This window comes from Patella vulgata, chromosome 7 (assembly GCF_932274485.2).
Source record: "Patella vulgata chromosome 7, xgPatVulg1.2, whole genome shotgun sequence".
NCBI lineage: Eukaryota > Metazoa > Mollusca > Gastropoda > Patellidae > Patella > Patella vulgata.
In genome coordinates, this window is record NC_065885.2 from 11,485,611 (window position 1) to 11,507,546 (window position 21,936).

The following is a 21,936-nucleotide window of genomic DNA, read 5'->3' on the forward strand; positions in this document are numbered from 1 at the left end:
TTAAACCACAGAATAATGGGCATTTCACCAATGCACCATCAATAACAGTTTTGCACTAAATCTTGATATTTGGTTCATAAGAGTTTATGTTTCTTGCAGTTTTGTTCTTAATTCTTGATCCATCATATTGAACTATATTAATCTACGGAATTTGTGTTAGCAAGTTAAAGATTTCTCCATTCAAATTCAAAATGCCTTGTGATCTACTGTGCACGCAGGATTGATGGATCATTGACTGAGCAACAGCAGGACATTTGTCAATTTTCTGCAACATCAATTGTCGTGCACTGAATGGAAGGCATTGTTGACTTCAAAAATAAAATTAAGTTTCTTTCATAAATTACATCAATAACATTTGCATAATTAGTATTCTTGGTAAAGCAGATTATTACATTGTCCCAGAGGATTATGAAATGAAATGGCGTACCTGGGACTACTGCTTGGTATTGCCACTGCAGTCACTAAACGTTACATATTGCAATTCAGGTGCTACAATGCGATTCTTATCACGATTCATAACCAGGTCAATATTTTCCAATAAAACAACAGGATAAATGAATAACTGATATTTTCAGTCCTGCCCTTGTTGAAGAAATTAAAACTGTTTTACATCAGGATATTGATGTGGATCAAAATAAGGACCAAAACAAATTAAGGGTGTTTGTGGATAATGTGTGATGTGGATAATTAAGAGTGACAGGTTACTTATTGAAGCGACAAAAAGAAAAAAAAAAGAATCCCAACGCATCGATTCAGGGTCTCACGCTTTAATACGCGAATCGTGATACATCGATTTAACCATATATCATGCAGCACTATGTGGGACCGTGGTTCCTCATCCCAAAGGATCAGTTGATCATGATGCACAGAACACAAATATTATACTCCTTCAAATTACATCAGATAAATGTGTTATCAATATCTCTAAAGTCTCTAGAGTTTTGTGAGAGAAAAATTTCAAATAACACTTTCATGTCATAATAATACTCCAGAGTACAATGATTGTTGGCGAACTGATGGATACTGTCACTGTCAGTCTAATCAGAGTACAAATAAAATGAAATGAATGAAGTTTAACATCCTACTGTTCTCCCCTGACTGCACGGTGTTTCAGAGTACAAAGATCATCTAAGTACAGTGTAACCTATCCATGTAAACTCCATTTTTTAAAATCAGACTACCTTATATAAGCTAGTTTAAACGTCCTACTGTTCTGCCCCGACTGCATGGTGTATCAGAGTACAAAGATCATCTAAGTACAGTGTAACCTATCCATGTAAACTCCATTTTTTAAAATCAGACTACCATATATAAGCTAGTTTAAACGTCCTACTGTTCTGCCCTGACTGCATGGTGTATCAGAGTACAAAGATCATCTAAGTACAGTGTAACCTATCCATGTAAACTCCATTTTTTTAAATTTAGACTACCATATATAAGCTAGTTTAAAAGTGGACTGGTCTAAGTAGTGGTCTAAATCTCAACTTAAAATGTTCTTGTTTCAAAACCCAGATCAGTAAAAAATCTTTGAATATAACAATCAACAGTGCCTTAGAGACTGTTCTTCAGTATTAACATGCTTTATAAATGACAAAATAATTATTATTAGAGTGTCAAACTTTGAGCTCAAGCTGGCCAGTCACCTCTGGCTTATGACTGTTGGTTCGATCCTTGGTGTAGGTATATGTGAAGGAGATAGGGGCCCCTTTTCAACCTTGTGGGAAAGACACCTGTGCAGTTGGTGTTATTCATAGATTTAAAGATTATTTCTAAATGAAATATGAGAGCAACATCAGCTTCACCAGTCAACAGAACAGTCCATAACTATCTGATGGTCCCATATAGTGTCAGGAAAAGCCAATTATGGGGGGAATACCACTAGACATTTCCTCATGCACAGCTTTTCTAAACTTGTGGAATCAAAGGATAGTTCAGTTGAATAACTCTACTTTAACATAGTTGACATGGTGAAACTATATTTGTCACAATACTAATGACTTCAGCACTGCATAATCAGATTGAGAAATTATCCTCCTGTATTTCATTATAAATACATTAACCAATTTATATACTACACAATATACATTACATTTGGTTTTATTACACTCCAAGAATTCTATTTCAAATCATTACTTTATTATCTATTAAAAGGATATTTTTTCTTTTGTCAGTAATGAGAACATTTACAACACATGAAAATCTGATTACGAATAATAACCCATGAAGTAATTATCAGAAAACATTAGAATTTGTTTTGATTGTTTGTCTCATGAGCTTAAACAATTTATATTAACTTCAGCCTCGAGAGTGTCCACAACACATATTGGAATTTTTTTTTCAAAACTGTTGGTAACTCCTGATATTTATATACTAGACATACAATGTACATTACATTTGGTTTTATTACACTAGGAAATAGTTTCCAAATTATTACTTAATTATATATAAAATAAAACTCATATATTGGAATACTTTTTCAATAGCTGTTGGTAACTTCTGATTTAGAGTTTTGGGGTTGGGATTATGTTTTATGGATTGGGATGGCATGCACGTAAAAGAACCCTTGAAAAGATAGAATTCAATGAAGTGAAAGGTGGAAACATTGCTGTCCAAACAAAATTCCCTCATAGCATATCGTATGGAATAAGTCTGACCTCATTAGCTCAGATCGTGCAAAATTGAGGACCTTAAAGCACATCTCATTTCTGTATTAAGTCAAACTAATTTATGACGAATTGGTATGTAAAGAATCAAAAACTATAATTCTGGAAACATTTTCAGACAACCTGCTTCTGATCTTGAATTAACTGCTTAATCAAATTATTGACTATTCAGTTCAACTGGAAACAATTAAAAAAGAAGTCTATATATGTGTACGTGAATCATAGCCGTACTTCATAACTCACAGACTTACTAATTGGAAAAATATACAGAACTCAACAATTATACTTACATATTAATTACATATAATTACTGAAACACACAATTTATACTAGCTACCATATATATATATATATTACAAGTTAATTTTGTCTTAATGAATCAGGCTTATATTATAGAAGCAACTGTATGTATTACAAGTTAAATTTGTCTAGAGAGAGAGATGGGGTTTAACCTCCACTTGACACAAACCAAGTCGTATCTGGACTAACATATGGTTCAATTTTATTTCCTATTTCCTCCCACTGCTAAAGACCCCTAGAAATAAGCGAATTATTGAAATAAAATTGAACCATTTGTTAGTCCCGAAATGACCTACTTTGTGTCAAGTAGACATTAAACCCAATTTCTCTCTCTCTCTTTTTCTCTTTAACCAAGAAAAGTACTGATTAATTACAAGAAGATTACTACTATATCTATTTATTTGGCGTCTCATTAGTTCAATAACCTAGAAAAAAAAATCTTCAGCTGAGATTTAAAGATAAATCAGAATGACAAGAATTTACCCTCTATCATGATAAAGAAAGTCTGAATTACACCACATCTCAAGTATCTTGTGACTGGGGATAAATTACGTTATACTCCTCTTCTTACAATCTCTCCACTTTCAGTATTGTTACAGTAGCATTCACAGTCTTTGATCAGAATAAAAATTGTTAATTTAATGAACAGTCACTTTTATATAGGAGAAAATTAGAGCACACAGACATGTCAAACTGATTTAGATCATGATTTTATATTCTACATCCGAAATACAATTTAAGTTGGGCAAACTAAATTTACCTGTTTTTGTTGATATCGTATTCTTAAATAAATTATACTTGTCTTCAAATAGGTCTACAGGTCAATATTCAATGAAATTTTTGGATGATTTATACTTCAATGACAGAAAGAAAGAATCAATCAAGCACATCAAATCACGTTTTCTAATTTAAATGGGTTTTTTTTCTTTACTTCAGTCAACATTATACTAATATATTCTCATCGTGCAGGTTCACTAACCAAGAGGTACTAGCCAAGAAAGTTCATCAAGATTTTCCAGCTTGGTTTTCCCTTGTCAGTCATTCAGGATGTATCGTAGCCAAGGAAAAGCGACTAGTCATTCAGATGGGATAGAAAACCTGCGTACAAATCGATAATGTAAATAAAAGATCCTGTGCCATAGCACACTTCATGGCATGTACCCATCTTCATTAGCCCGGTTAGTGCAGAAAAGTAAGACATTAACAAACCCCATTTCATTTTAATGTAAAATACTATATACTACTTTGAAATAATGTTATCAATACTATGAAATAATTTTATCAAATGACTATACTATGAAATAATGTTATTAAAAGACTACACTATGAAATGATGTTATTAAAATACTATACTATGAAATAATGTTATTAAAGAGTTAACTATGAAATATTGTTATTAAAAGACTATACATGTACTATGAAATAATGTTATTAAAATACTATATACTATGAAATAATGTTATTAAATGACTATACTATGAAATAATGTTATTAAAAGACTTTACTATGAAAAGATGTTATTAAAAGTTTATAAAAAAAATTATCAATTATCAGCTTAATTCATTATGATGAATGCAAATCAGATTATAAACTATTAATATTATAATGTAATAAATATAAAATATTGATGTTTCTTTTTCATTGTAAATGTGAAAATCATTAAAGAAAAAGAAATTTGTACAGCTGCTATGAAAGAAAAAAAAATGTGTCAAATTTTACAAATGACAGATTTGAATAAGGCTGGCAGATTTTTATTCCCTCTAGCATTTATGGATAATATTGCTTAATATTCAACACACTTTAATCTTTTTTATTAAACTTTTTAATTGGCTCACTTTAAAAGCAGCTGACTTGTGAACATTATGCCACTGGTGTCTTTGTTGGTTATACTTAACATAATGGTCCTTTCATATTAAACAGCCAATATTTTAGCACTAAAACCCTAATGGGATTTCTTTGTACTGTAGTGTGGTATTTTGTGTTTCTGGAGAGCTGATCAAGCACTCACAACTATTAAAAAGCTTCTTCCTTTTAGATAAACATGTAAAACATTTAGCACTTAATTTATGGTCAGTAGTTTATTATCCAAAGTTCCTGTATTTTTTTATTCCAAAATATTTTCGTAGGAATCCCAAGAAATTGTACTCAGACATTAATCAGCATTTCTGTATTTAAAACACTAGTTCCTGTATAAAATTGTTAAGCAGACACAATTTGGTCCCATGACACCCTTTATTTGCCTTCACTTCATCTCTCAACAAGGGTTGGATGGCCGAATGGTTAGCACGTGCGTACTGTATCATAAAGCCTGTCATTGAGTCAACTGGCGTGGTTTCGAATCCACGGTTGTACGTGACAAGGAGTAGGGTCGCCTGTCCAATCCTGTGGGTTTTCTCCGGGTCCTCCGGTTTCCTCCCACCGCTAAAGACCCCTACGCACAAGCGAATTATTGAAATAAAATTAAAACCATATGTTAGTCCCGAAATGACCTAGTTTGTGTCATGTGGACGTTAAACCCCATTTCTTTCTCTCTCTCTCATCTCCCAACATTATTGACAGTATTCTATGCTGATCATGATAGACATCTTTATTATCTGTACAAAAACAAGTTTTTAAAGTCCCAACTTTATCACATCAAGAAAGCTAGTATTTTAGCAGCAGTTGAAGATAAAAAATAATTCGTAATTATATTTTCACAACTGTGAATTCAAAAAAGAAAGAAAGCTACAACATTTTACAAAAAAACAATGTCCATACATCAAGTAAATTTAATTATGGTGTGTTTACTGGGAATTAAATTTCCATCATTCTTCATTTAATATCAGGTAGTCTTCGATCATAGTGGAGTAACAATGGCGTAACAATAACAGCTCCATTCAGTCATCAATCAAACAAGCCACAATCATTCGCATGGCTTAACACACAATGGTTAATAGGCATATCAACAAAACAGGCTTCCATTTCATTGTACAGATTCTCTCCTATTTAATGCATCTGTGACATGTTTTAATCCTCTGAGTATAATATGTTTTTTGTATGTCTAACAGCTGCTCCACCATCTTTTTCTTTACCACAGATACATGTTGACTCGCAATTTATGTGATGGGAATAAAACATGTAATTTAACGCCATAGGTTTCTACATATTTATTTCATTCTATGCTACAGGTTATTTGTCTTTAAAGAGAGACTAACATATGGTTTAATTTTATTTCAATAATTCACTTGCGCGTAGGGGTCTTTAGCAGTGGGAGCAAACCGGAGGACCCGGAGAAAACCCATGAGGTTGGACAAGCGACCCTACTCCTTGTCACATACAACCGGCCATTCGAAACCAGGCCAGTTGACTCAATGACAGAACTTATGATACAGCGCGCACATGTTAACCATTCAGCCATTCAACCCCCCTATTTAGATGAATACATAAGCCAATGACGGTAATCAGTATGCATCTTTAATATGAAGTTCTATACCGATGGTGCCACATCATCTCTCAATCCATTAGAGATATTTCTATTATTAAGGCAGCAGGATGTCATTTGCATTTTTTAGAGTACCGGTAGCAATATATATATATTAATTCATAAAGAACAACAACGTCCAGTCTTTGCATGGAATAAAACATACCATATTATGGCTATCCACAAATCTATTAAATTTTACAATCATCCACATTTCTCAAATACAATGTTTGAAAAATCTTAATTATTTAATTGGTTGGCTACTAATTAGAATAACATTTGTTTAAATCAAAGCGGCATTATGGAAGATAAGATACTGAGCTGACAGTTCTCACTATAATAGTTAAAAATAGATAATGTAAAGGGAATATGCTAAAATATTTTAGTCAAATTACTTCACTTTCAAAAACAATGTAGCCTCAATTGTCATTATTACCTTTGTTATGATAATAAACAAAGTCTTGATTATCCATTTTAACTGCTGATCAGATTCAAATCTGTTTAAAATCAGACCCATCAGATGGCATCGAGAGTTGATTACGGTCTTGTCATGTTAATAATTATCTAATTAATAAATTATACAACATTTAAGGCCCAAAGAAAGACCTGCAATAGGCAGATTTAGCTCTTGCATAATGTATGTTTAATAAATGTTATAGGGAGATAAATAATGGGCATTATCGGTATTGAAGAATATTGCATATTACGGAAATGAAATGAAATGGGATTTAATGTCCTACTGTTCTGTTCCGACTGGGCTAATGGAGACGGACATACGCCATACAGTGTGCTATGAGGGAAATTTTGCCGGGGCAGCAACACTATAGCCTACTCTTATATCAAATTTCAACTGCCAAGGGATCTTTTACGTGCACGCCAATGTATACAGGAACCTCGTTTTTCCATCCCATCCGAACGACTAGATAGCTGTTCATCTGGATTTCTTGACGTGGTTTCCCCTTGTCAGTGGTGCAGGAAGGAGGGCATGACAAGAAGAAACCACATCAGGAAACCCTGTTGAACTTTATCATCCAATGCAGGGAGCGAACACCCGACCTCCAGGCTAGTGAGCCAGCGTCTTACACACTTAGTCACCTTGTTTCCCCCCCCCTTCCCCGAGGTGAAATGTACACATTAGCGTACACGTAAAAGTTCCCTTGGGAGTTGGAATTCGATATGAGAGTAGGTCATAGTGCCGCTGCCTGGGCAAAATTTTTCTCTTAGCACACTGCATTAGACCAGTCGGAGCTGAACATTAGGTCGTTAAACATCATGGCTCTTACATATTACAGAGTTTAAATTGTTAGAATTTGTAAATGAATATGAACATTCAACAATTAGTATGATGAAAACCAATTCTTCTGGCTTGCATAGACTTATTGCCGCTTTAAAAGAATCATGACATAAACCAAGATTCAACAACCTTCCGCTATGTAAAGAATTGGGCTACAACCTCAGATGAAAGAGATAAAGTTCGTAGATGGTAATGCATGCTAACATAAACATTGTTAATTCATCATTTCTCATACACATCCTTGTGTCTACAGTAATAAATTGGTATGGTAATTGAGCATCAAGATGAACATTACGATTTGACATTTATACTTGAAGTAAAGGTGATAAATTTTATGTAAGAAAAAAAAAGAAACCTACTTCAATATAAAAGAAAGAAAAAAAGGTGATAAATTTTATGTAAGGAAAAGGCATAAAAAAAATATACTAATATGAGAAGTGTCATCAACACAATTTTCCAATCATTTTGATAGAAACATATGGTTCATTTTTTCCTATGGTCATGTGTGCAATACCTGGTTGGTGACAGAGCCTCGTCTAAGGATCTGGTTGCCCGACCCGCAAGCACCGTAGGTTCGAGACCGCACGGTGGTTTTGGGCCCTCCCCCAGAAAATTTTGAAAATTAACTCCCTTAGACTCGATTTCTGAGCACTTAAAAAATAGTTTCGGAGATCTGATACACTATTAGTTTTGGCATCCTGTTAAACCATGGATTGATTAATACCCTGTAAAATCGAGATCAAAACACTGCTGCGGTTGACCCGCAGACAGAAATATACCATAAAACAATCAGAAAGACGATTTTGTAAACCTATGCACCATGATATAGTATTGGCACATGGGAAAAACCTTGTCAGCGATTTTCAAAACGTATGTATGTTGCCACCCAGTCTTCAACTTTTGGGCTCAGTAGGCGGCACAGTTTGGCCAGTGCACGGCGGCGCCGGCGCCTAGTCACCATATTAAACGAGGCTCTGGTTGGTGAATTTGTCCGGTCAATAGACTTTGTAACTACTCTTCATGAATTTCCAACTGTCAAGGGTTCTTTAACATCCATGCCAATGTGAGGAAATCGTTTTTGCTGTCCCATCCAAACAACTTTCCTTGTCGCTTTCCTGACAAATAAGAACCAGGCCTGAAAAATCCAGTCTGGGGCATTCTGATCGAGAGCCCAGTGGCCGAAAAACCTACACAAATAGATGTATATGGACTTCCATAGACTACATCTAATTGCAAGGGCACTGAGCTGTGCGATTCACTTCAGGCATCACTGATAGTTTGGAAATGTAAATAATTCAATTTGTTTAAATATAATATAAAGGATGTTTTGTATATATGTTTGTATTGTATTTGATCATTCTATATACAGCAGGTTGTTAAGAGTTGACATATGTTGTTTGTGAGTCGTACTCTGAATTACCTTTTTATAATGAGAAGTGCAGGGTTTTTTTCCAACCAGATTTTGAACTCTCTTAAAGGTGCTTATTTTGACCTAACAACTGAGAGCAACCAGCGTTTTGGCAACTCAGAGCAACTGACTTACAACTGGCTTCAACTCATTTGCATGAAATAACATTACAGGATAAGAGACATGTGTCATGTGACTTTGTAAATAAGCAAAATGGAAGCGAACGACGGCACCCACTTTTGAAATCTTGATGTTGTTGACAATAATATATTAATAGAATTGTATGTAGCAAGACCGACCATGTCTTTGGAGAGCTTCTTCTAAGGCATTCGCCAATTTGATCACATGATGAATAAATTAAGTCACATGTTAAGTGTAATAACTATCCATTCTGAGTGGACATAAGCGCTCCGGATTCAGTTGCTCTCAATCAGTTGTTCTCAGTTGCTGATCTGATTGACATAAGTACACTTGAAACTGACTGGAACAAGCTGCTTTGAGGTGCAAAGTCAACATAAGCTCCCCTCCTTTAGAAAAATCCTGTCTATCATTATCTCTATTGTTTTAAATGGCTGAATGGTTAGTGCGTGCACGTTGTATCATACAGTCTGTCATCGAGTCAACTGGCATGGTTTCGATTCCAAGGTTGTACGTGACAAGGAATAGTGTCGCCTGTCCAACCTTGTAAGTTTTCTTCGGGTCCTCAGGTTTCCTCCGACTGCTAAAGACCACTACATGCAAGCGAATTATTGAAATAAAATTGAACCATTTGTTAGTCGCTAAATGATCTAGTTTGTGTCAAGTGGACTGTTAAATATTTCATTTCTGTATATTGTTGTAAAGGAAACCTACAAGTTATTCTACAATTTAGAAAACCCTGTCTATCATTGATCTCTATTATTGTAAACGAAACCCACCAGTTATTCTACTATTTAAAGCAGTATGTTACCTTGTATCATTTATCTATCTCTGTATGTTACTGACAGTTTCTATGATTTATATCATGATGTAATATATATCACACCACATATGTAAAACTAATTATTTGTAACTACTTGCAACACTACCTGTTATCTTAAACAAATATCTACTTTACCTGTCTCTTAAACATACACCTGGATTTTTTTTTTTAAGTACAATCCCATTAACAAGTAGTTCTCAAAGTTGTGAAGCAACACTTACAAGTCATAGAATTAATACACTGTACATATCCTAAATATGTGGTTTTTGTTGTAAAGTTTAAGAATATATCATTAAATATTAGCAACAGTTGATGAATGAGCTCTTTTTTCCGACAACTTTACAAATTGCTTCATCTTCACAAGTAGTTCTCAAAGTAATGAAACGACACTTGGAATTCTGAGAATTAATCTACATAACCTTAGTATATATGATTTACATAGTATCAAATATAGTTTTTAAAAGTAAAAGTTTTTGAATTAGCTCTTTTCTTACAATTACTACAAGCCTACACCATTGCCTTTAAAAGTGGCAATGAGCCTTTGCAAGTCAGAATAATTCTCTATCAATATCAGTCTTATCATACTCAATGTTGAAAATGCATATTAATCATGCATAGACAATAATTAACTTACCAAGAAAATAATCAACTCTCGATTCTATAGGATGTCTGCGATATTTAGTAGATTCAAATACGTTTTGTGGTGGATGAGGTTACCGTAAAAATGGATATCGAGACTTTTTTTTATTATCGTACAGTAGTAATCACAATCAAGGCTAGCCTATAACTGATTCGCTAATATCAAGATTCAGAGTCAAGTAATTTGACTGAAATTTTCAGCATATTCCCTTTTCATTATCTAGTTTTTAACTATTATACCGAAAGAGAGAGAGAGAGAAATGGGGTTTAACGTCCACTCGACACAAACTAGGTCATTTCGGGACTAACATATGGTTTAATTTTATTTACATAATTCGCTTGCGCGTAGGGGTCTTTAGCAGTGGGAGGAAACCGGAGGACCCGGAGAAAACCCACGAGGTTGGACAGGCGACCCTACTCCTTGCCACGTACAACCGGGGATTCGAAACCACGCCAGTCGACTCAATGACAGACTTTATGATACAGCGCGCGCACGCTAACCATTCAGCCATCCAACCCCCCTATACCGAAAAAACTGTCAACTCTTTATCTAATCTTACATAATGCCGCTTTAATTTAGAAATTCTAATGGTCTAATCTCTTGTACTTGCTGTAATCGCGAATAATGTCCATTGTCTATATACCTATCTATAATGTCACTTACTGTAAACTAGTTTGGTTGCCGACTAATTTTAAGAATTCAAATTGTATTTGAGAAATGCGGAGGTTGTAGATGACCATAATACAGTGTGTTTTAATCCTTGTAAAGACTGGACTTGGATTGTTTTTATAACTAAATGAAAATATTGCTACTTTAACATTACAAAACTGATTTGGTGAGACACAGGATATCATTTATCAATTTTTTCCCCCATTTTTGCGATCAAACTTTTAACCTTGAATCAAATTTTTAATGTTGAATTTTATCTACACATACTGAATTTAAATCACCTGCTGTTAACACACTTTAATATTCATATCTATTACCAATAAAATTCATTTTAACCCCATAAAACGAACCAATCTAGAATAATTTATTCAAATCATGAAGTCCAATTCTGGCCAAGATAATAAATCTATGTTCATCTAATCCCGAGGAAGCTGTTCCTAAGTCTCAACAAACATAACCCTGAGTCTCAATAGAGAGATTTTAAACACTTATCCTTGCCTTTGTAACCTGCAACCCTGAACAAATAGAAAAAAATCTGACCAAATTTTGTTATTAAACTTAAAAGGTTTGAGGTAAAAAGGAACAAGTTCCTTTTAAAATGACAAGAGATCAAAAAACCTGCTATTAATTCAAAAAAAGAGAAACAGCTTTCAAGGAATGGTAATTTTAATATCGAGATCAACACCAGAAACCAATAAATCTCAACCACAGATAAAAGTCAAAAGCAATTTGATTTTCAAAGAGAATATTTTATTATAAAATTACTTTTAACAGATAACTTACGAAAAATAATCTAATAGCGTATAAAAATAGTATCAATTTGATAATAACATACATGTGAATGAAAATAGGTGTACGCAATACGTTTTGTTATGAGGTAAATTTTGCCTGGACCAGTGATGTTTTATCCTGCTCTTCATCAAATTCCCACTTTTAAGGGTTCTTTTATGTGCACATCAACAAGTATACATGTTGACCTCTTTTTTTCCCATCCAAACAACTAGAAAATTTCTTCATGGTGAGACCACTAAGGGAAACTGATAATGAAATAGGAGTAGGTATATATGTAAATTAAATCCAACAAGCACCTGTCAGTTTCTATTATTTATATTAATATTTCATATTGACACTGACTTAAATCACACATGACATTGACAGGAATGTGTCTACTTGTCTTTACTACCATCACACTACTTTTTGTCCTTAAATCTTTGTTTAAAAAAAAGAAGAGTTTTCAAGAAGACCTCTAATCAAAACCACACTGTTGGTCTAAAAGTTATTCTCAAAAAGACAAAGTTTCTGACTCGGTGTCCCACTGGGCATCTTGAATATCAGCGTTTCCTGTACTATATATACATCCAACTGTGCTATAAGTATTCGATGACAACTAAGATATCTGAGGTATTCCTCTTTACAAGGCATCTCCACCCAGTGAGACAAGAAAAGTGGACCAAACCTAAGACTTTGATTGTCTACTTTTACTTTAAGTAAGATATCTGAGGTATTCCTCTCCATAAGGCATTTCCACCCACCGAGACAATAAAAGTGGACCAAACCCATGACTTTGTCTACTTTTGTTTTAAGTAAGAAAGAAAACTTATACCATCTGTTTATATATCAAGTTCAATTGGAATGGAATGGACTTTAATACCTTGTAAACACAATACTTTGGTCATTTTGAGACAAATAAATGGTAATTTCTATTTCTAAGGTTACGTGTATAACGCTGTAGCGAATCCTGTGAATGGGGGGGGGGGGAAGGTCCAAATCTAAGGCACCATCCACAATCCCACAATGAATGTCAACACATTACAATGAGCATCTCGCGATCTTAAAAACATAGATTGTATGGTCTATATAGATGTTTGCCGATCGTTATCTCTGCAGCAAAGCGGTTTTATTGAAGTTGACATAAAGTTCATGTCATATTTTGATTGTTATTGATTTTGTTATAATTTTTTTGTGAACCTTAGGTGTGCTTACTTTGTCTCATGGCTCTGCCATCCTCAAATCTGTGCCTGGTACAATATTAATGAGGAGAAATTGTCTGGGACAATGATGTTTCCAACACTTTTCTTCAATTTACAACTGTCATAAGTTCTTTTACATGCGCACCAAATTGACATCAATTTGGTGACAGGTAGACCTGGGTTTTCATCCCATTTCAATCATTAGGCACACTTTCTAGGATGTAAACCCAGAGACATTCTAGTTGAGGGTTCACTGTTCTCATGGCTCGACAACCGTTGATTTGACGAACTCTGATCATGTGATAATATACTTATTTTTCTCTAGTCTTCAGAAGGTTACCGTTAATGTTCACTTAGAGATGAACAGTGGGACTTCATTTCGTTTCACTTAGAGAAATAAATATAATATTTGGAAACATAAATATATTCCCTTTAAATGATTATCAAAACACTTCCATATCATGAATCTCATATAATCCATTCTGACAAGATTTTTCAGTCGATTAATAATTCATAAGGCAACCCAAACTATTCTATGGATATTGAGAGAAGATAACCCATGAAGATGGTAAACCCCCTTTAAAGAAGAAAACACCCACAGAGCCAATTAACCTAATCCTCACAGGTCACTTGATCTAAATCTTGACCATTGCTCACTAATGTCTGTGCCATCATTCCTTTCAATATTTACTACCTACATTGCTCATTCATCTTCCTTGCCACCTAGTGTTTCAACAAGTACCATCAAATATCTAATAAACAAATGTAGTCATCACCTGCTGTGGTCTGTATTCTGAGGTTTTTGTGTGACCACAGTAGAACATTATAGGATATTAAATTGATGTAAATCACTCATAAACTGATAGGGCTATAGAAGTTTATTGGAAAGTGAATAGAATATTCATGTAGGCCTATTTGCCTGGAGTGTTTATGGGATCTGCTCAGGATGCTGAATGTTGTGTAAACGCTTAAACTTTAAAGGGGCATTATGTAAGATTTAGGTAAAGAGCTGACCATTCTAGCTATCATATTTCAAAAATAGATAATGCAAAATGAATATATTGAAGATTTCATTCACATTACATTAATCTGAACCAAGTTATCAATCATTTAGTTTTGATCGCAACCAGGTACAGGTCATTTGAGCCTTAGACTCGTTTTTCCATTTTTAAATTAAATTATTAAATGGCCACAACGTTCTAATCCACTTAAAATCAGAGCCATCTGATGGCATCGAGAGTCGATTATGGTCTTGCCATGTTAATAATTGTCTAATTAATAATTTATTTTATATAACATTTAAGGAGCAATAGGTAGATTTAGCTCTTACATAATGGAATTGAACCATTTTTATACTGATATTTGTTGTAGAGATTCAACTTTCCCAATATTGTAGTTTGCACAGGATTCAAAATCTCTCAAATAAATTAGTTTTTAAAAAAAGAAGTAACAAATGTGTTCCCCTTAAATGACAGTAAAAAATTAATCATTTATTCAGTTTGTATGGAATGTGTAAATTTGATTTTTTTGTTGGTTGGGGTGATGTAGCTAATGAAATAAAATGTTATATTCTTCTGATCCAGATACACGCCATTGATACCCCTCTCTAACCAAGTATCCTCCTTCCGTCTCTGACTTGACATACATCCTGCAACAGATGTTCTTTATCCTGTCAATCAATCAATCAATCAATCAGTTACAGGATTTTAAACGTTAATCATAATTTTTACCATCCTGCATCTAAATATTAAAAACAACACAAAACTTCTCTTATATCAAGACTTTTGGTTCTCAGTAACCTTAAACTTTATCAGTTAACTTGTAGAATTTTAGTTTAATCCTATGGAGATCATATAATGATTTTTCCATACAGAGCTCTCTCAACTGTTAGTGATGACAATCATAGTTAATTAGTATCGTAGAATGAGAACTATTTACACGTTAAATTTGATAAGCATGGTCAATTGAAAATCATTAAGGTTAACTGGTATGATTAACCATAGCCTTGAAATTGCCCAAATAAATATCATCATTAGGAGAAATCTCTTAAATAGTTTATATTATTTAGAAGAGAAATCAATATTGTTGTGCCATCGTCATCTTCCCATGGCAGGATACCCTTATTACTTCACTACCCTGACTTAATATTACTATTATTAAATTGAGGAAAATTGTTGATTGATGTCGTTGAAACCTAATTCTTATCAAACCTTACAGTATATCTTATCTTGAAACTTTATAAACTATTAAATATCCCAGGTTCGAATCCTTCAGGATTTTTCAAGCTTGGTTCCTATCTGTCAGTGGTGGTAACAGTGGGGTTGATTAGGAAAGTGTACCTAGTCAATCTGATGGAATGAAAAACCAAGGCATGCAGGTAGAATGAAGAGTAGACAGAAACTTAACCTTCCTAGCATTACACACATGATTGACTATATGCAAAATGAATTCAAGTAATGTGTTGATAAGACTAATTGACATTAGTCTGTAAAAATGTTGTAATGATAGACTGAGGAAACAAATTGTGAGCTCCGCCATGATATAGATCAGAGATGTACCAGTATATGCTTTTCATGAAAACGTAGCATTTTTTCAAAAGTTTCAGAGTAGTCCCCCACAACCCTGAGGTTGGGAACCCGGGACACAGAAAATGTACAACCTACGCAGCCGAACAACATCCCTATCTTAAAGCCTGTTCCAGTCCAGTATAAATTATTATCATTCAACAACCTGTGTATTGTATTATTGATGCTTGTAAATTTGATGTTCAAATTGATAAAATTGATGACCAATTATCTCTACTATTATTTTACACCAGCTATTGTTAATATCAAATATCTCATCGTTTATTGTCTCTCTTTATTTAAAAAAGTTTTTAACGTGATGCTATTGTGAACTTATTATCAATAATATCAGTTATAATTGTGTTTTTATTGATTATTAGTCCAATAACAAACACTTGGAATATTGCTTTTTTTTAAAAAAAAGGTTGCGTGTTCTGGGTCCTGAACGAATATAAAGTTATTTATTATTTAATGAACATTGATGTTTTCTTTAAATATTTTAAATCATTACAGAATTTTTGTTAGTCAAGATAAAATACATCCCAGGGTATGGTTGAGTAAGGGAAATGGGGTTTAATATCCTACTGTTCTGCTCCAACTGGGCTAATGATGATGCTCGAGTAGGAGCACACCATAGTGGCTCAGTGAATAAGGTCCTGGCTAACTTATCTGGATTTCCCTAATACTGTTCTGCTCCAACTGGGTTAAACGAGACGATCAAGTAGGGGGAGCCATAGTTACTCAGTGAGCAAGGCGGCGGCTAGCTAACCGGAGGTCTCTGGATCCTACAGATTTTTCAGCATGGTTTCCCCTGGTCAGTAATTTGATTGGTGCCAAACAGTGTCTAGTCATTTGGATGGAATGAAAAACTCATTTCCTGTGTACATGATGGGGTGCATGTAAAAGAACCCTTGGCAGATGAAATTCAATTAATTTCCTACTTTTTTCAATTCAAGTTCAGAATGAGATTAAAATTAGAATTCAATTTTTGATACTAATATGATGTGAACCAGATATTTTGGGTAAATAGTACGATCTTGATGAAAACAATGGAGAATAAATTTAATATGAACGCGATTCCTTAATCCACACTAAGAGTATACCCTTTTTTGAGAGACATTGCAGACTCAAAAAGAATGACTGCAACACATAATACATATTGCAGCGCCAACAAATGGATCGGTCTACCTTATCGGTACATTTTAACCTTTGTAGTTTCGACAATTGCTACACATATCATCAACCTTAATCTCCAATCTTAAATCTAACTCGCTACTCTTGGACAACCCCCTACCAACCCAACTTTTAAAAAGTTTCTGTATCAGTACTTGAGCACCACTTTGAGCTGACAGATCTCCATCTACCCATCTAAGTAGAATTACATTATTCATTTGATACATTGATACAAAGTGCCCGTCTTCTGATCCAAGAGAGAATGTGACACCACTGTCATTTACTAGTGGTGTTCGTGTAATATTTGATATTGTATTAACTTGGCATGTTCAATCTATTGTAACACGTGAAACTAGACCCAATATGTAATCCAGGAATTCTCCATTAGCAGAAATAAAATATTTATATATATTGTCAGGTTTCCAGTCCTGACGACACACTACATCCTTTCCAATCAAATGTTACGTGAGTTTACAGTCTATTGGATTTTTTTTTTAAGAAATGAAAAAAAAAAACCTCAGAAGATATGTGGTATTACAAACACTAGGTTATTTTGGGACTAACATATGTTAATTCTTTATTTTAATAATTCACACATGCCCATGGCTCTTTATAATAGAGCAAGCAAACTAAATTGTTCCTGGATAAAATGACAGAGGCTGTCAGGAAATTTGTATCCATGTCAAATATAATCAAACTCAGCAGAGATGACAGACCAGTGAAGTAGAGCTTACCACCAGATCCATTCAATGAAATGAAATGGGGGTTTAACACCTTACTATTCTGCTCCATATGTCCAAAGCACACAAACTATGTCATTGTGGGACTAACATATGGTACAATTTTATTTCAATAATCTGCTTGCACATAGGGGTCTTTAGCAGTGGGAGGAAACCAGAGAACCTGGAGAAAACCCACACAGTCCGGCAGACTACTCTATCCTTGTCATGTACAGGCTTGGGATCAAAACCATGTCACTTAACTCAATCCAGGTAAATCCAGGTAAATAATCCAATATAATTCGAATTAATTTCCAAATAAATTAAAGAGGGAATGTTTCAACAATACCTGTGTAGACCTATACATCAAATAACCTATTTCTTATCAAATAGTTTTACAGAAAGACCTTAATTATTTGTTGTATTGACTGTTTAGCCATATATATATATATAATGACTTATTTTTACCTTCTTATAAAATACAATCAATACAATATGGGTGGTTACAACACAATAACAATGATGCCCTATAAATATTTGAAACTCTGCATGAACGTATAGAGATAAAATCCTTTATATACAGGTAAGCAAAATCTGTGAAGCTAAAATAAAAACAAAGCAATACTTTATATAACAATGCCTATAAATATTTTAAATCTCAAATGGCTAAATTTCAAAAGAAAAGATAACAGCTTGCAATTTTTATAGAGCTATAGACAAAGGGATATTTGGTTGAAGAAATAATGATTGTTGTCCATCCTTATAAGAAATATTCAAATATTGCTGAATATAGTGTATTCTACTTTAAATCATGTGTAATTTGTAATCTTTTTAATTTTAAATAACAATATTGACTGTGTACTAAACAGTGATTGTATCCATAACAAATATTCTAGTATTTTTATTTTAAGTCAATTACTAAATAGTTACAAGTGACAGTATTTATATTTTAATTCAATTACTAAATAGCAGTGTATTCTAGTTTAAATAGTAATCCAAAGTATTTCTATGAACTCTTGTTGAAACACTGCTGTTTAATAAACATAGTTACTGTACCCATACCAAGTATTCTAGTATTATATTATAAGTCAATTGCTAATTGCCTCTCAACGCCCGTATTCATTAGCCCAGGTGGAGCAGAACAGTAGGACATTAAACCCAATTTCATTTCATTTCGCCTATCAATGATACTGTAATATTACTAACAATTCAATGACAAGTGACAGCATTCAAAGTGTTTTTATTTTTATTAATACTGAAGCAAGCGTCCTTGAATGTGGGTTCACTCACAGCTAATGTTAATACCTTTTATTGTGAATGACAAAATTGCTAAATAATAAAATTACTTACAATCAAAATATATTTATTCGATCTTCTTCCATGGCTCCATTTTTATAGTAGAATGTACAAGTCATAATTCCTGTCATAAAGAAACTAGCATAAAAATCTAATACTATATTTCACCACTGTAACACACACTAAACAACCTTACTCACACACTGAGAAATACTATAATGACAAGCATACAACTAACCATACAACACTGTTTTCAACTGAAGCAAGTCAGCTGTGTTCTGTGTATTAGAGTGTTTCAATACAACTTTATCTCATCCAATGCCTGACCAGGATCGTTTGAGAATAGAATTATACCGGCTTGTTTCATGTTGCTCACTAAAATGGTGAAGGTCCACTATTTTTTGTGATTTTCGAGAAATATCATGGATTGCTGAGCATAATAATAATAATATAGCACATTCTAATTAATAACAATTGACACAGTAAAAAGCATGCCACATTTTCAACACACTTTACAAAATATAAAATTTAAAATAAGATTGTCACAGATAATAATACTACATAAGAGGAAAACTTCAGTAAAACTGCAATAAGATTATGCGCTTTACAAAATAGAAAAATTAAAATAATATTGTTACAGATAATAAAACTACATAAGACGAAAACTTCAGTAAAACTGCAATAAGAATATGCGCTTTACAAACTATAAAAAAATATATTAAACTATACATAAAACATACAATTTCAATATTTTGCTATCAGTCTTGTGAAAACATTGACAAATGCATTTCAAATTAATGCAATTGTTACACTTTTTTCATACGAGAAAAATACATATTTTGAACAAACTGCAAATAAAAAACAACCCATACAGATAGAAGAAAAGAACTCTTTAGCCCAATTGTATCAAGAATGAAAATTCAATGAATTGAACAATTCCAAACAATTCAAAATATTGATGCTGAATAAAAATGTTGAACTATTAAAATGCTTAGAAGCTTTTGTATACCAATCATTTATATTATTGTAACATCTACTTATAATCATGTATGTTTATTTGTTTGTTTTGTGTACAGTTTATTATATTTTAAAGGCTCAATACCACTCTTGTTGTAACTGAATAATATGTCCCAATCTTTATTCTGGTCAACAAATTGTACTGTTTTACAATATTCCAATTAATTGATGATACAAATTTCATCTTAACACACCTAATTTAAAAAATTGAAAAAATTCAACTCAATGATTTGAAAAGCCTTACGTAAAGCTTTTCAAATGTGACTTGGATATAAAAATATTTTTGAACCCTCTGGACAAGTAAAATAGGATTTAATGGATAATTTACACAACAGGTAGGACACTAACACATCTAGTACTTAGAATATGGCTATTTTTTATTTTCTGGAGCTGTCAAGCCAGCAAGAGTGTTATTGTCCCTTTAACCTTGTAAGGTTTTTTATGCAATAACGTTTCTTTCTTCTTCATATAAATCATAAAAAAAGTCATTACCGGTATATAGAATATAACAGACCTACTTTGGTCGGATATATATTTTGGTCACGGTGGGTAGGTAGCTGTCATCCAGTCTAAAAGGACAAATATCTGTGGTAATTTTAGGGTTCACTAGGCCAAATAATTTCATTAACAAAAAGGTACCACTTTCCTCAATAATTGTGCTCGTTTAAGATTGACTTCAAGCAGGAAGATTATCTAGTGTTGCTATTTTGTTTTTTTAAAAGGGGCATTATGATTTAGATAAAGAGCTGGCCATTCTCGCTATAATATTTCAAAAATAGATAATGTAAAATGAATACGTTGAAAACTTCATTGAAATTACTTTATTTTGAGCCAAGTTTACAATGGTTGTAATTTTGACAAGATGTAGGCATTGACCGTTATTACCGTACAGGTCATTCGTGTCTTAGCCTTGCTTCTCCATTTTAAAATTAAATCATTAAGTGGCCGAACCGTTCTAGTCTACTTAAAATCGGAACCATCCGATGGTATCAAGAGTTGATTATGTTCTTGTCATGTTAATAAATGTCTAATTAATAACCTATATAACACTTAAGGCCCAGAGAAAGGCCTGCAATAATGCCTGTTTAATTTAATGTTAAATAATAATATTTTAGCAAAAATGCATTGAGCCTTTAGTTCTTGGCCATCCAAATGAAGATGGCCATATGCCATGCAGAAGCCGTGATGACTCAGTGAGGAAGGCGCAAGCTCACTTCCATCCAGGTTTTATCATTGCATTTATAAATACAAGCTGTCATTTATATTTAAATTGAATCTGTTTGAGGATGGAACCAAAATATCAACTTTTTAATACTTAAAATAACAGATAAATAGTATAATAAAGAATAAATTATGGGATTGTAACTTCCTTCTCACGATACGTCTTTATTTCATAAATGCTGCCATTATTCTGTAAAACTAACGCAAAAAAAACAAAAAAACTCAATATATTTTTAAAGGTGTGGGCAATCAAATTCTAAAATAATTGATAAATGGGATGTTGAAAAGTGGATAACTCTCCACCCCTGGGTCTTTAATTTCTAATCTATCAAGTTTATATATATAGCAATGAATCTGTTTCTGGCTTTAATAAATTTATCTTGAGTCTACCAACGGTTTATCTTGATGGAGTGGAGACATGGCCTCTTCTAAAGCTGACTTACCCCCTCCATACTCTTCATGAAAAATATACACAAGATATAAAAATAATATACGCACTTAATTTAGCTAAAATTATGTCTCACTTCTGTTCCAGTTAAAGAGTTGGATGACTGACTGTCTAACATCTATGCAATAGATCA

General features: G+C 33.3%; 1 protein-coding gene across 1 annotated transcript in view; it reads right to left on the minus strand.

Annotated features, from left to right (window-relative positions):
* The window catches only part of LOC126827312 (cadherin-like and PC-esterase domain-containing protein 1), a 65,862-nt gene extending 46,539 nt beyond the window's left edge, over positions 1-19,323 (minus strand). Inside the window, exon 1 of the mRNA XM_050556584.2 lies at positions 19,172-19,323. The gene's annotated coding sequence lies outside the window, so the exon portion shown is untranslated. The remainder of the gene's footprint in view (positions 1-19,171) is intronic.
* Between the last annotated feature and the right edge of the window lie 2,613 nt (positions 19,324-21,936).